Source organism: Echinops telfairi, unplaced genomic scaffold (genome assembly GCF_000313985.2).
Source record: "Echinops telfairi isolate 266 unplaced genomic scaffold, ASM31398v2 ScPeMD7_11;HRSCAF=52, whole genome shotgun sequence".
Taxonomy (NCBI): domain Eukaryota; kingdom Metazoa; phylum Chordata; class Mammalia; order Afrosoricida; family Tenrecidae; genus Echinops; species Echinops telfairi.
Window position 1 is genome coordinate 39,670,298 of NW_022103908.1, and position 13,553 is coordinate 39,683,850.

The following is a 13,553-nucleotide window of genomic DNA, read 5'->3' on the forward strand; positions in this document are numbered from 1 at the left end:
GTCCTCTCTGTGGACTGGCTGCTCTAATTGGGGTCATCGTCCTCAAGCCCTGGTGGGCCAGGAGGTGCTCCACTCTCTCCTCCTCCTCCCCCTTCATCTACACCCCTGTGCTCTGATCAGGTATGTCCCTCTCCTGGAGCTGCAGATTCAATGCCGTCCTTTGAAATAAATTCTTCTGGGGAGAGGGGCACGTGTCTGTGGTTGTATTTTAAATGCTCAGCAATCAAATGCAAAGTGCTTTGGTATCAATACCTTTGTGCGCCTGTTGGCAAACACGGTAGAGTCAAGGCAAGGATGAACATTAGTTTTCCTTTTTGAGCAGGGTTCAGAAATGTGCTGTTATGTCAGGCCTTGTCTGTGGCAGAGGTGATGCAGGCCCCGGGCGTCCTGACTCTTGGCAGACTCTGTGTGGTTCAGCCTCCCTGTCCTCCCCCTCAACTTAAAACACACCCACTCAGCCTGTCATCTGCTGCTGCATATCTTGGCATCCATGATTTGGATTAATTTTTAGTATCCTAAGATCTTACACAAAAACTCAGATGACCTTGCGGAATTTATTTCTCGGCAGTATCACCACAAAGTGCAGTAATTATTTTTGTCACCGGCACAATAAATTGTTAATTAAATTTTTGCAGGGGGCGGGGGTAAAGAAAACAACAGGGAGGCTATTTTCTTTAAATGGTTTTACTTACGTGCAAGGATACATCAATGCAAAGTCAGGAGATGAACTTGTCATAACCCGGATGATGGCGTTCTCTTTAGGAGGCCCTGTGGGGGGCCGGGGCAGGTATTGGAGCTAGGAGCTGGATTAAGGAGACGTGTCTGGGTAGTGTGTAGGGAAATATGGATGGCATCGGGAGAAGGTCCTGAAATGAAGCCTCGGGGAGCCTGCAGGTGTATTCGTCACTGCAGAGGTCCACTTGTGGCTGAGGGGTGGCAAACCAATGGCTTGCCCTTTGGGCAATTTCAGTTTCAACAACCCAATTCATAGCTGTGCCCTAGCTGTTGATGGCAGAGGTGCTCACCCAGCACCTGACACCCAGATGGGGCAGATCCATGCAGCCCAACATCTTGGTCTCCAGAAGCGTCTAGGTAGAGACTGCAGTGTCTAGTTTTTTTCTGAGAGGGGTAGTTATTGCAATACAGATCGACCCACAGTGAGGGTTTTTCCCCCTTTCTTTTCCTAGAGCGATAGTCCCTCAGGGCACATCTTCTTTTGCCAGCAGCGCAGGAAAAAAATTGCATTTACTTATTATTCTAATTGTAGAATCAAAGATGAAAAAGAATGCCAGAAAAAGTCTGTGTTTAGGGAGGCTCAGGACTTACATTAATTTCCTGGAAGATTAGCGAGTAAACTGGGGAGAGAGGTTAAAACAAGGACAGGGCTGCCAAGTTGATTGGAAGGAGGGGGAGATCAAGGGGATTGCTGGGACTGGGGAATGGTTATTTTAAGCAGATATAACAAGAATCTGTTCACCTTCATGGATCCTTCTTGGGCCAGCCTGGTGGCACTTGCTATAGTTAACTGTGTTGGTATATTTATTCCTGTATCCCACTGGGATAGGTCCATGATGCTCATCTCAGCTCATCCTTAAAAGTTATCACCAGCCACAGGAAAGCAGAGATTAAGGCAGAGTGACCCAGCCATTAGTATGGTTTTTCACAATGTTCTTAATAAGAAAAATAATCCCAAAGCAAAGTGGATAGATTTTTGTTGATTATATAAAAAGTAAATAGTATATATTCAAAAATCCAAACCTAAAACATTATACAGTAGAGAAAGATTTCAGTAAATAGGACTGATATTTATGTGTGTATAAAAATGCAATATATGTGGTACATAATGAGTGTTTAAAAATAAATGAGACAAATACTAACACCACTGGGTGTAAATGGGCAGATGAGATTATAGACGTATGCATGTGGGTGAAGGGAGACAGCAGACAGTGCGAGGTATCAAAATAATAATAATTTATAATTTATCAAGGGGTCACCAGGGTGGGAGGGTGGGATAGGGAGGGGAAAAAAGATGAGCTGATACCAAGGGCTCAAGTAGAAAGAAAATACTTTGAAAATGATGATGGCAACATATGGACAAATGTGCTCGATACAATTGGTGTATGGATTGTTATAAGAGCTGTAAGACCCCCCAATAAAATGATTTATTTTTAAAAAAGAGTAAGTAAAAAAGTATTGCTATTGGGGTTCCATTTCATATGTGCACAAGTTCATTCCAAATGAAGCGTGTTTAAATGGGTCTCTGCAGTCAGTGGGTGATTGCAGACAAGTTCCCCCAGTACACACTCGACTTGGTCTTGCTAGGGTACCTTAAAAAAAGAGAAAAAGATCTAATCATAACGTGGCTTCTAAATCTGGTGTGCCAGTTAAATTCAAGGCAGAGAGGTCACCTCAGAGAGCTACAAGTTATGTTGACTGATTTGGGAATCCAAAGGGGTAATCAATAGTTTTTCTTAAAGGACACAGGATTATCAAAGATGCTTAGCAGGAAGAAGTTGTAAGATACTTGAAAACTGCATTTTTGAGAAAAGGGCTTGGAGAGTTGTCCTGAGGAATTTTTTCCTTCTCCACATGCTCCAGCTTATTCTTCAGTGGCAGCAAGGGGTGTCCTCGAGGAATTTCATTGGAAGACCTTTCCCCATCTCCCCGACAGCTCTGATCTTGTCTCTTCAACCTTTTTTGGGTTGCTGTTCCCCAAAGTAAACGGATATTGCAAAGGAACATAATTTGAGCCCTTTGACCGGGGGTCCTCACACTACGACCCACGGGCCACATGCAGCCCGCCAAGGACATTTATCGGCCCGCCGGGTGTTTTTGCCCGTTTTGGTTTTTTACTTCAAAATAAGATATGTGCAGTGTTCATAGGAATTTCTTCATAGTTTTTTTTTTAAACTATAGTCTGGCCCTCCAGTGGTCTGAGGGACAGTGAACTGGCCCGTTTAAACAGTTTGAGGACCCCTGACTTGGAGGATGTCCCAGCTGCCATTTTGGCATGGTGTAAATTGAGGAACACAGAATGATTTGCATGCGTGTTGATGGCAATATCGCCTTCCAAGGTGTACAGACCTGGATAGAAGATATGTTGAGAGCGAGTACCTTTATATTTTCAGGTTCTTCGGTTAATAAGGGTTTCTATAATTTTGTTGAAAAGCTTACTTACCTTTGTAAATAAAAAAAACAACAACAGTGGGTATCTTCAGCAGCAGATGGAGGGGTTAGAGAAAGAGTTAGTGAACCAGAAAACCAGAAGACTAGAAGTCACCTAATCTAAACAAGAGAGATAATAGGATGAAAGACCAAAATGAACAGAATCTCATAGGCTTGCAGGGGTATAACATAAGATCCCTGTATCCATGTCCTCAAAGTCCTTGAAGAACAAGGCTGACAAAAACTTAAATAACAGCTGACAGCTTTCCAAAACTGGTAAAAGACATAATACGGCTTCAAGAAGCTGGAACAATAAGCATGACCAACACAGGGAAACTTAATCAACATGCAGCATACTCAAACTTCCGAAGACGGAAGGCAAAGAAACCATGCTGCCGGCGTGCAGAGCAAACAGTGTGCATCACAGCAGTTTTGTCAGAAGGAAGTGGCTCAGCGTGTTTCAAGAACTGAAAGATGAAATTGTCAAGCCCTAATTCTTGACCCAAGTCTTTCAGGAATGATAAGGATATCAACCCATGCACAATGGAAGGGAAACAAATAATTTCTCACCAGTAGACATATCCTAAAAGTCTAGTGTGAAATCACCCACCACTCCCCCGGAGAAAAAGGAAGCTTTCTATTCCCATGCAGTTACAACCTTGGACCCCAGAGGGGCAGTTCTACTCTGTGTGCAGGGACTCCATGTGTTGGGATGAACTCGATGGCAGTGTGTGAGTGGGGCATCCAAAAGATATGTTTCAGCATGCGATATAGCACATGAAAGATTTTAACTGTTGTAAGATGTACCAAAATACGGCACAGAGACATAAAGTGACCACATGCTATTGGAGACAGGGAACCAATAGACTTGCTTATTGGGCGGTTGCCATAAGCCTTCAAATGGTTTTTAAATCCCCCCCTCCCCCGCAAAAAAAAAACCCACACTGTATCTTTTGAGTGCAATAAAGTGCAACACATCAAATGAAGCATGTTTGTATAATAAAATGAAAGCATATAATTCTATTTTTTGTGATCAGAAACTCAAGAATCCTTAGGAATATATTAGTGTTTCTTTGCGTGTATGCATATCAAGGGGACTTCAAGAACTTAGTGGGAAATCTCTTTTTCTTTAATTCCATTCTCCGCGAGCATTTTTGAGCCTCTCATATAACTAAGAGTGTATTCCAGGGATGCAAAGGCAAGTTTAATATTTAACAATCAATTAATGCAATCCATCATATCAAGAGATTAAAGAAGAAAATGATCATATCAATCGATGCAGAAAAAACATTCATGATACAAACTCAGATAAATTGGAACAGAGGGGCATACTTTCTCAACTCATAAAAAGCATCTACCAAGTCAAAACGAACTATAGCTAACATTAATGTTGAAAGACTAAATGGTTTTCTCCTAGGACTGGGAACAAGTCAAAGCTGATGTTGTCACCACGTTATTCAGCACAGTGCCAGAAATCTTTCTTACTGCGATAGAGAAAGGGAAAGAAAAGATGTGCAGACGAGAAAGGAAGAGAGAAAGCTACTCTTTTCTTTATTAATCATTTTATTATGAGGCTCTTACAAATCTTTTAACAATTCATCATTCAATTGTATTAAGCATACTTGTACATATGTTGCCATCAACATTTCCAAAACATTTTCTTTCTACTTGAGCCCTTGGTATCAGCTCCTCTTTTCCCCCCTTCCCTCTCACCCTCGTGAATCCTTGATCAATTATATATTATTATTGTTATTTCCTGTCTTACACTGTCTGTTGTTTCCCTTATCCCACATTTCTGCTATTTGTCCCCCTAGAGGGTGGGCTCTATATTCAACCTTGTGATGGGCTTCCCCCTTTCTTCCCCTTCCCCCCCTTTCCCACCATCCCCTTACCCTCATGATATCACCACTTCCACTACGTAACTGAGGGTTTTATCTGTCCTGAATTCCGTGTCGAGAGCTCTTATATGTACCAATGTGTGTACTCCAGTCTAGCTGCATTTGAAAGGTAGAATTGGGTCATGGTGGTGGGGGTGGGAAGGAAGCTTTCAGGAACCAGGGGAATGTTTTGCGTTTCATTGGTGCTATACTGCACCCTGGTTGAATTGTCCCTTCTTTGTAACCCTTCTGTGAGGGGATGTCTAATTGTTTACAGACGGGCTTGAGGTATCCACTCCAACACCCTTCTTTCATGGCGGTACAAGTATTTGTTTTGGAACTTTTGATACCTGATCCCGTCACACAGGCTGGTATGCTTCTTCCATGTGGGATTATTTGCTTCCCTGCTAGATGGCTGGTTGTTTAATTTTAAGCCTTTAAGATCTCAGATGCTATATCTTTTGATAGCCAGGGACCATCTGCTTTCTTTCACCACATTTGCTTATGCACCCATTTTGTCTTCAGCAATCTTGTTGGAAAGGTGAGTATCAAAGAGTGCCAGGTTATTAGAACAAAGTGTTCTTGTGTTTAGGGAGGCCTTGAGTAGAGGCCCAAAGTCAGTCTGCTATCTTAATACTTAACATGTAAATACCTGTACATTGGCCTCTATCCCTTTTATTATAAATTAATATATTTACAGACATACATACCTGTAGCTATACCTCTATAAATAGCTTTTGCCTCCTATTTCTTTCCTCTTTTCCCTTTCACCTTCCTCCTGTCCCACTATCATACTCACCCTCCATTCTCCTCTCAGTAATTCTTCTCGGATACATTGCACTTGATCAAACCCCATCAAGCATTATATGCCCTCCTTGCCATCAATATTTAAAAAATCATTTTATTGGGGGCTCATATCACAATCCATACACCCATTGTGTCAAGCACTTTTGTACATTTATTTCCCTCATCATTCTCAAATCATTTGCTTTCTACTTGAGCCCTTGGTATCAGCTCCTCATTTTTCCCCAATCTCCCTGCTGCCCCATGAACCCTTGATAATTTATAAATTATTATTATTTTGTCATATCTTACACCATTCGATGTCTCCCTTCACCCACTTCTCCACTGTCCGTCCCCCAGGGAGGAGGTTATATATAGATCCTGGTAATCTGTTCCCCCTTTCTCCCTCACCTTCCCTCCACCCTCCCGGTATCGCCACTCTCACCACTGGTCCTGAAGGATTCATCTGTCCTGGATTCCCTGTGTTTCCAGTTCCTATCTGTACCAGTATACATCCTCTGGTCCAGCCGGATTTGTAAGGTAGAATTGGGATCATGATAGTATGGTGGGGAGGAACCATTCAAGAACTAGAGGAAAATTCTATGTTTCATCATTGCTACACTCAACCCTGACTGGCTCGTCTCCTCCCTGCAGCCCTTCTGCAAGGGGATGTCCAATTGCCCACAGATGGGCCCTGGGTCCCCACTCCGCACTCCCCCTCATTCATAATGCTATGAATTTTTTTGGTCTTTGATGCCTGATACCTTATCCCTTCGACACCTTGTGATCTCACAGGCTGAGATCACGTGCTTCTTCCATGTGGGTTTTGTTGTTTGTCAGCTATATGGCCGCTTGTTTATCCTTAGGCCTTTAAGACCCTAGAGGCTATATCTTTTGATAGCTGGGCACCATCAGCTTTCTTCACCACATTTGCTTGTGCACTTGTTATCTTCAGTGATCGTGCCAGGAAGGTGAGCATCTCGAACTGCCGAATTGTTAGAACAAAGTGTTCTTATGTTGAGGGAGTACTTGAGCAGGGACCTTGCCATCAATTTTAGATCTCCTGTTGTTCCCTTATCCCTGAATTTGTTAGATCCCCTGGTCCCCTTCCCCGCCCCCTCCTCTCTTATGTGCCCCCTGTCCCCTCCCACCATCCCGCGCCGAGAAAACCGGTCCATTGTTTTCTCCTTGGGATTGTTTGTCCTGCCTATTTTATATAGATGGACATAGGGCGAAGAAAACCATTCCTATTTTCTGATGACATGATTGCTTGTGAAGATATTTCAGGGGAAAAAATCTAGACCTAAGAAGTGATATTACAAAATTACAGGATACATGCTAATCATAAAAACATCCAGTGCATTTTGGCTACTAGTAATACAGACATGGGCTCCAAAGTTGAAATGATCATGGCATCTCTAATTTCTCCTAAAAGTTGACATTGGTTAGAAATTAAACAAAACATGTTATATGCTGAAAACCTCAAAACACCGATGAAAGACCTAAATACATGGAGAGATATATTGTGTTTCTAGATTGTAAGACTGCTGTTGTCTAAAAAGCGGATAGGCACCTTTGCCTTTAAGGCTGTGGATTGAAAGGGCAGTGAAGGCAGTAGCCAGCCCATCAGCTGCTTGGCCAATTCCTGTTGCTAATACCAGTCTAGAGCTAACCTAACAGAATTAAGAAATGGATCCCAACCTTAAAGAGCATAAAACTATATTGCTTTTCCCTTGATGTTCAACTTCAGAACAAGAGAAACCTGCAAAACGTGGGGCTCAGCATTTGTTTCTCTCTGCTCACTGCATGAATGTTGTTGGTCGGTCTTGCTGCCTCTGGATGACAGCAGGCCCTCATTGGCTGTTGTGGCAGGTGGATGCTCACAGACTTGCAATTTCCGTGGAATAGAGAGGAAATAGGGAAGAAGGGTTGGCTTCTCAATGGGTGCTGGGGATTTCTGCAGTGTCTTTGAAGTGGGACTGATGATGGAAGGTTTCTCACTGTAGGTTCATTTTTTTTGGAGATTATGAAAATAATTCAACAGTGACATCATCAGCCCACCCCAGGGATTTTCAGCTATAATTTATGGCGTTGAGTCTTTTGTGTTCTTGTTTTGTATTCATTAGGTTAGGATCTTCTTCTTCGTTTTTTCAAGAAATCATAATTCTGACAACTGACATTAACAACCAGGACACCATGGATATTGCTAAAACTGTCATTATGAAAAATAAGTCGATTTCCCTTGGGTGAGAACCTTCTAAATACTGTTCAGATACCCCTGGATTGACTTTGGAAAGAACCTGCTGCTTCTATGGTAACACCGGCACATGCTTACACCACCTTCTCCATTTGGCTTTGCTCTGTCCACCCAGCCGCTCCCTGGAATTTGGGAAGAAAATTGGCCGGTGTTCTTGAGGACATAAGAGGGACAAACAGAAAGTCCATCCTCTCTCCAACACACACACACACACACACACACACACACACACACACACACACACTGGCTTAAAGGTTGCCCATTGGAAGAATGAGAAGTGAACATGGTGGATGTCACCTTTGACCTGCAGGCTTCCATGTAGGATTGCTTTGTGAACTCAAAGGAGGAATCATTAAGCTTTCAGGTTTGAGAAAGCATTAATATCAGCAGTTGTGTGCCGCCTGGTCCCTTCCCCAGACCAAGCCTGACAGACAGCTGGGGTAGCATGGAATCAGGTGTCTGTTCCCACAGTACTTAATGACAAGAGTGTCCAACTATTCTGCCAGCCAGGCCTGATTAGTGAGTGGCATCAGCAAGTGGGCTTCAAAAACTGTTTTCCTTGAGTTTCTACATCCAGCCCCACCCTTGAGAAGGGGGAGACACAGGGACAGATAGGCTGTGGGCTCCGATCAGTCAGACAGCCTCTGTGGGGGCCCCTGGGAGTGGGCTACAGTGGTCCAGATCTGTGTATGGAAGGCCATTTGGACGGTGTCTGCAACTGGGTTATTTATGAATGAGGGAAGTGGCCCCAGGGGACGACCCTGGGTCCGGAAGGAGCCCAGCTTTTCCTTGAAGAGGTCACTCACAACCTTGAGAGTGTGGAGGGAGGCTCTCTCCTCTCTCCCTGGAGCAGCAGGGATTCCGGGGACCGGGACTAGGGTGTCCCAGGAGCCCCAGGTGAAGAGCCAGGCTCTGCCTTTCCTTCGCTGACCTGACGGCTTGTCATTCACGGCAGACTGATGCAATGATGCCGCGGAACTGGAAACAGGCGCAGCAATTATCTTTTTAGTAGGTCACGCGCATCCTCGGGGAGCACTGCGCAGAGGGAGAGCGGGGGCGGCGCGCAGCCGGGCTTCCCCCAGAGGCTGCATGGGGGGAAGCGGGGCTGGTGATTAATAGCAGTGTCACTTTTCATGCATGCTGCTTTAAGCAGCCGTGCTCAAAATTGAGTGGAAATGAAACGAAACCACCCCAAATAAATGCTTCCTTTCTGCCTTATGAGTTGCTGGAATCCAGAAATTCGCCCCCCTCCCCTGCATCTGTAATGTTGAATGGCACCGTTCAGGGTCCTCTGACAGCCTGGGCACCAGGTCAGCGTGGATACAGTTCGTCCTGTCCACACGCGCATGTGCGAATGCCACGGTTTTTGTTTCCAAAGTCAAGGAACTTTTTGAGCGAAAGTGACCTTGAGGTTTTCTCTGCATGGAAACAAACATTATGTGGACAGAGAACAATGTAGCGTTGTGTTTTAGAAGTGAAAGCAGTCATCCCGGGAAAGGTACGGGGCAGGAGGAAGATCGTGTCCCCGTGGAGCGTCGGCTGGAAGGATGGAAGCTTGAGGCTGGCAGTAACTGCTGACCAGCTGCTGGGACGACGGGTCCGCTGTGCTGGGACAGTGGGCCTGGGCGCTGGCAAACAGGGCACGTGTGGGCCACCCCTGCGCTTCACGACGCTGGTCAGACGTGGCTTGGGACATAAGTATGAGATGACTCAGTGTGGCTTGGTGAGACCCCCACAGGGCCAAGCTCTCTTGGCACACAGGCCTTGGGCTCTCCCGGGACCTTCTTTTGGGGCCAGGCTGCCAGTAGGGGCGAGATTGGTATGTGCATCTCTCCTGGGCCCATTCATGGGGCTGCTCAAGGGTGTATTTCAGGGCAGGGAGGCCCTTTACCTTCAGCGTGATATTTTCCACCCAGGGAGCCACCAGGAAGTGGATCTGAGGGGTGAGAAGCCAGAGGGAACGAACTCCTTGCTCAGAGTTCTGGGAACTGCCAACGTCTTTGGGATCAGGGAAGGAGGCATCCACCTCTCTCTACCCATCCATTTGTACCTTTGTGGTTCCTGCTGAACCAGCCTGCAGTGGCCTGGGGCTGTACAGGGCCTGAGGGGGTGGGTGTGGGTGTGGGTGTGGGTTGGGCTCTTCCTCTGATTGGCCTCCCCCATCCCTGTCACACCAGCCCATTAGATCATATCTGGCCAGGACACCAGTTGTGCATTCCCTGGGAACATTTAGTATGAGAAGCAAACGCTGCAAGGAGAATTAGGGGACATGCTGCCTTTAGTCTTTCTGCATGCTCATGCACACACACTGAGCAGGCAGGCCCTCCCCTCTGAGAGCTGCAAGTCCAGGGGGGATGGACAGACACCACAGCATGCCAGCCCCCCAGGAGAGGTGCCTGGCTTAGGGAGGTAGGGTGGTGGTGGTGGTTGGATGGGGGTGCGGGGTGGGTGGGGAATTAGCAGATGCTGCTCAAGCCAGTGTGAGTTGTGGCTGATTCCTGTGAGGGCCAGGCAAGTCTCAGTGCAGGTAATGACATTTGCCTGAGCTTGGTTGATGTGGGTCGAGGGTTGAGTTGGCTGCAGGCAGAGGGTCCCGTGTGGACAGAGGGCTAGAGGGTCCATCGGGGGCTTCCCTGGGTACCTGAAAGGGCTTAGCAGGAGAAACAGCTGGGAAGGTTCGATTGGTCCCTTAAATGCCAAGCTAAGGCATTTGAATTTGAGTCTGTATAAGCTGGCCAGAGCTGTTTTGCCTCCTAAGATTTTCTCCTAATAAATTCATCCCTTATGTAGATTGTCTATGCTTGCCCATAGATCATGTTCACAGAACTTAGTCAACAGGGTAGGATGCATTCTGGGTTTTTGTTAAAAAAGCAAAGAAAGAGATCCTTTCATTACCTCTACTGAGAGGTTGAAAACTCCGTGCCTCCAGGGCCGGCAGGTAATGGCAGCAAGTGGAGGGCTGGACAGCTGTGCCCTGACTGAAGGGGTCAGTGGCCTCTGAGCTCCAGTAAATTGTCACATCCTGGGAGTAGGGTCCAGGGTCATGAGATCCTCTGCGTTTGTAAGAAAGGCAGCACATTCAGATGATCTCTGTGAAGTGTCCTGATTCGAGGCTCTTGGTACCCCAGCATTGCCTCCACGGAGCTCTTTGCTGTTTGTCAGCACAATGAAAAAGCCCGGGGCGGCTCTTGGTGACTTCCCTATGCTGTGCATGTGCCACCCCGTTGAACTCCATACTGGGTTAAGCGATGTCCCTCTAGTGGTCACATCCATCTGGAACCTTAAAATGCGACTTTAGTTTGGAAATCGGGCCTTTCCGGATGTAATTGGTTATGTCAGAATGAGATCAGACTGAGTTATGAAATAAAAAACTGGCTGCCATGAGTCAACTCGGCTGCCTGGCAACCCCCTCGTGTGCCAGAGTCTAACTGTGCTCCATGGGGGCTTTCAAGGACTGTGCGCTTTGTTTTGTTTGTTTGCTTGTTAAGAAGATCGCTAGGCCTTTCTTACAAGACACCTCTGTGTAGATTCAAACCTCTCGTCTTACAGTTAGCCAGCAAATGTACTCACCTTCTGTACCAGTGACTGGTGTCCTTGTAAGGGATGTGGGATGGTGAAGGCAGAATTGGGAGTGATCATCTCCCAGCCAAGCAATGCCAAACATTTCTAAGGGCAACCACCTGAAGCAAGGAGAATGGCTGGGAACAGTGCCTTCAGAAAGAACCAACCCTAGACCTCTGGCCTCCTGAAGTGTGAGATCCTAAATGTCTGTTGTGAGGGTCAGTGTGGAAACGGGACTATCATGAGATACACCTACATTAGGCTCAGGTCTAAAGACCTCTCGAGTGGGTCCCCGTGTTGTTCGCCACCTGCCTTTTCTCACCTGCAAAGCTCATTAATATTTTCATAAATTCAACAGACACCATCGCATGTTATGTCCAGACTGGCTTCACACATGAAAATGGAAAATTTAGTGGTGTGCTGTTGAAAATTCTACAGTTGTTATAGATATTTTCCAAAACAAAACTAAAAGGTGCTGTGACCAGTCACTTCTTGTTATGTAAAGTGCGTGAAGTTCCCTGAGAGGCTTTTTGGACAGCACAGAGGGGACTGTGGGGGTTGACACGACCCGGCAGGGGGTGGCTGGCTAGGAGAAGTCATGCACAAGGCTCTCATCACATTGCGGTCTTGTCTGGGTTGTACTTGAGCCCCAGGCTGTCAATGAAATGGCTGAGGCCGGGTTCGGTGTACCATTACGGACTCCCAGAGCCGAGCATGGCACCAAGTACTGAGCAGGCAGGTAGACATGCCCCAACTGGTGGTGATGTCTGTTTGTTGCTGATCAGATGGTCAACTACAGAGACCCAGGACAAGCTGACAGTCTGGAGCAACGGTCTGGAAATCAAATGACGTTTCTCGGAGTGGGAAAATCTGCTGCAAAACCCCTTTTGAGAGTTTTAAACACCAAGACATCACTGTGATGACTAAGGTGCACCTTATCCAAGCCATGATATTTTGGATAATGAAAACTGAAGACAGAAGATAATTCATGCATTCAGCCCATGGTGCCAGGGCAGTGGACATTTGGATGGTCTCCTGGCATTAAGCCATTATGAATAAGATGCACTGAACATTCTTTTTTTTTTAAGCAAAAGGGAAGACATTTATTGGAGCCCGTACGGGAAACCCTAGAGGGACCCAGCATCCCCTACTGTGTAGCATGCCCAGCAAAGGGTCGCACCGTTCACTGTGCCCCATGTCCCCGAGGGACTCCCCTTGAGGCACTAACATTCTTGTATAAGTCTTTCATACTTAACAGCTCTTAAAAAGGAAGAATAGGGGAGGGGGGAATAAATGGAATTTGAAAATTGGCCTAATACTATGATGATATTATTATTGTTATTATTATTCATTTTACAGCAGAGCAGCCAATGCTGAGATTTCCCGACAGACTTTCAGGCCTTTCGTTTGGCACCAGGCTGTAGTGGGACTGGGTGTCTCAGGGACAGAAGGAGGGGTATAGAGGAATGGCAGGCTGCAGTAGAGTGTGCCTCAACCCACCCTTTGTGCTTGGACCCGGGTGGGGTCTCAGAGAAGCAAGCTCGTGCTGCCCGTGATCGCAAATGGCTGCCTCCATGTGTGGGAGCCCGCGCGTGTTCCCCCACCTCCCCGTTCATGAAGCAGGGTCCGCCCGGACAGCTGTTAGTGCCTTACACACCGACGGCAATTACGGAGGCCTTCTGTTGATGCCAAGTAAAGCCAGCGTTAAAATATAAAACTGTAAGGAAGTTCCTCACATCTAGACTTTTTTTAAACTAGGAATTGCCTTTTCGCCCCATCTCTTTCTGAGCGCTGGTTAAATGTCTTCCCTCCCCTGGTGTCTGAAGCCCAGGCTGGCCCTGCCTCTTTGAGAATTTAGCACTGGGGTGTGTGTGTGTGTGTGTGTGTGTGTGTGTGTGTGTGTGTGTGTG

The 13,553-nt window shown here is 46.3% G+C and overlaps 1 protein-coding gene across 1 annotated transcript in view; it reads left to right on the plus strand.

Moving 5' to 3' along the window:
- Positions 1–13,553, plus strand: part of ACOXL (acyl-CoA oxidase like) — a 392,883-nt gene that overhangs the window by 185,068 nt on the left and 194,262 nt on the right.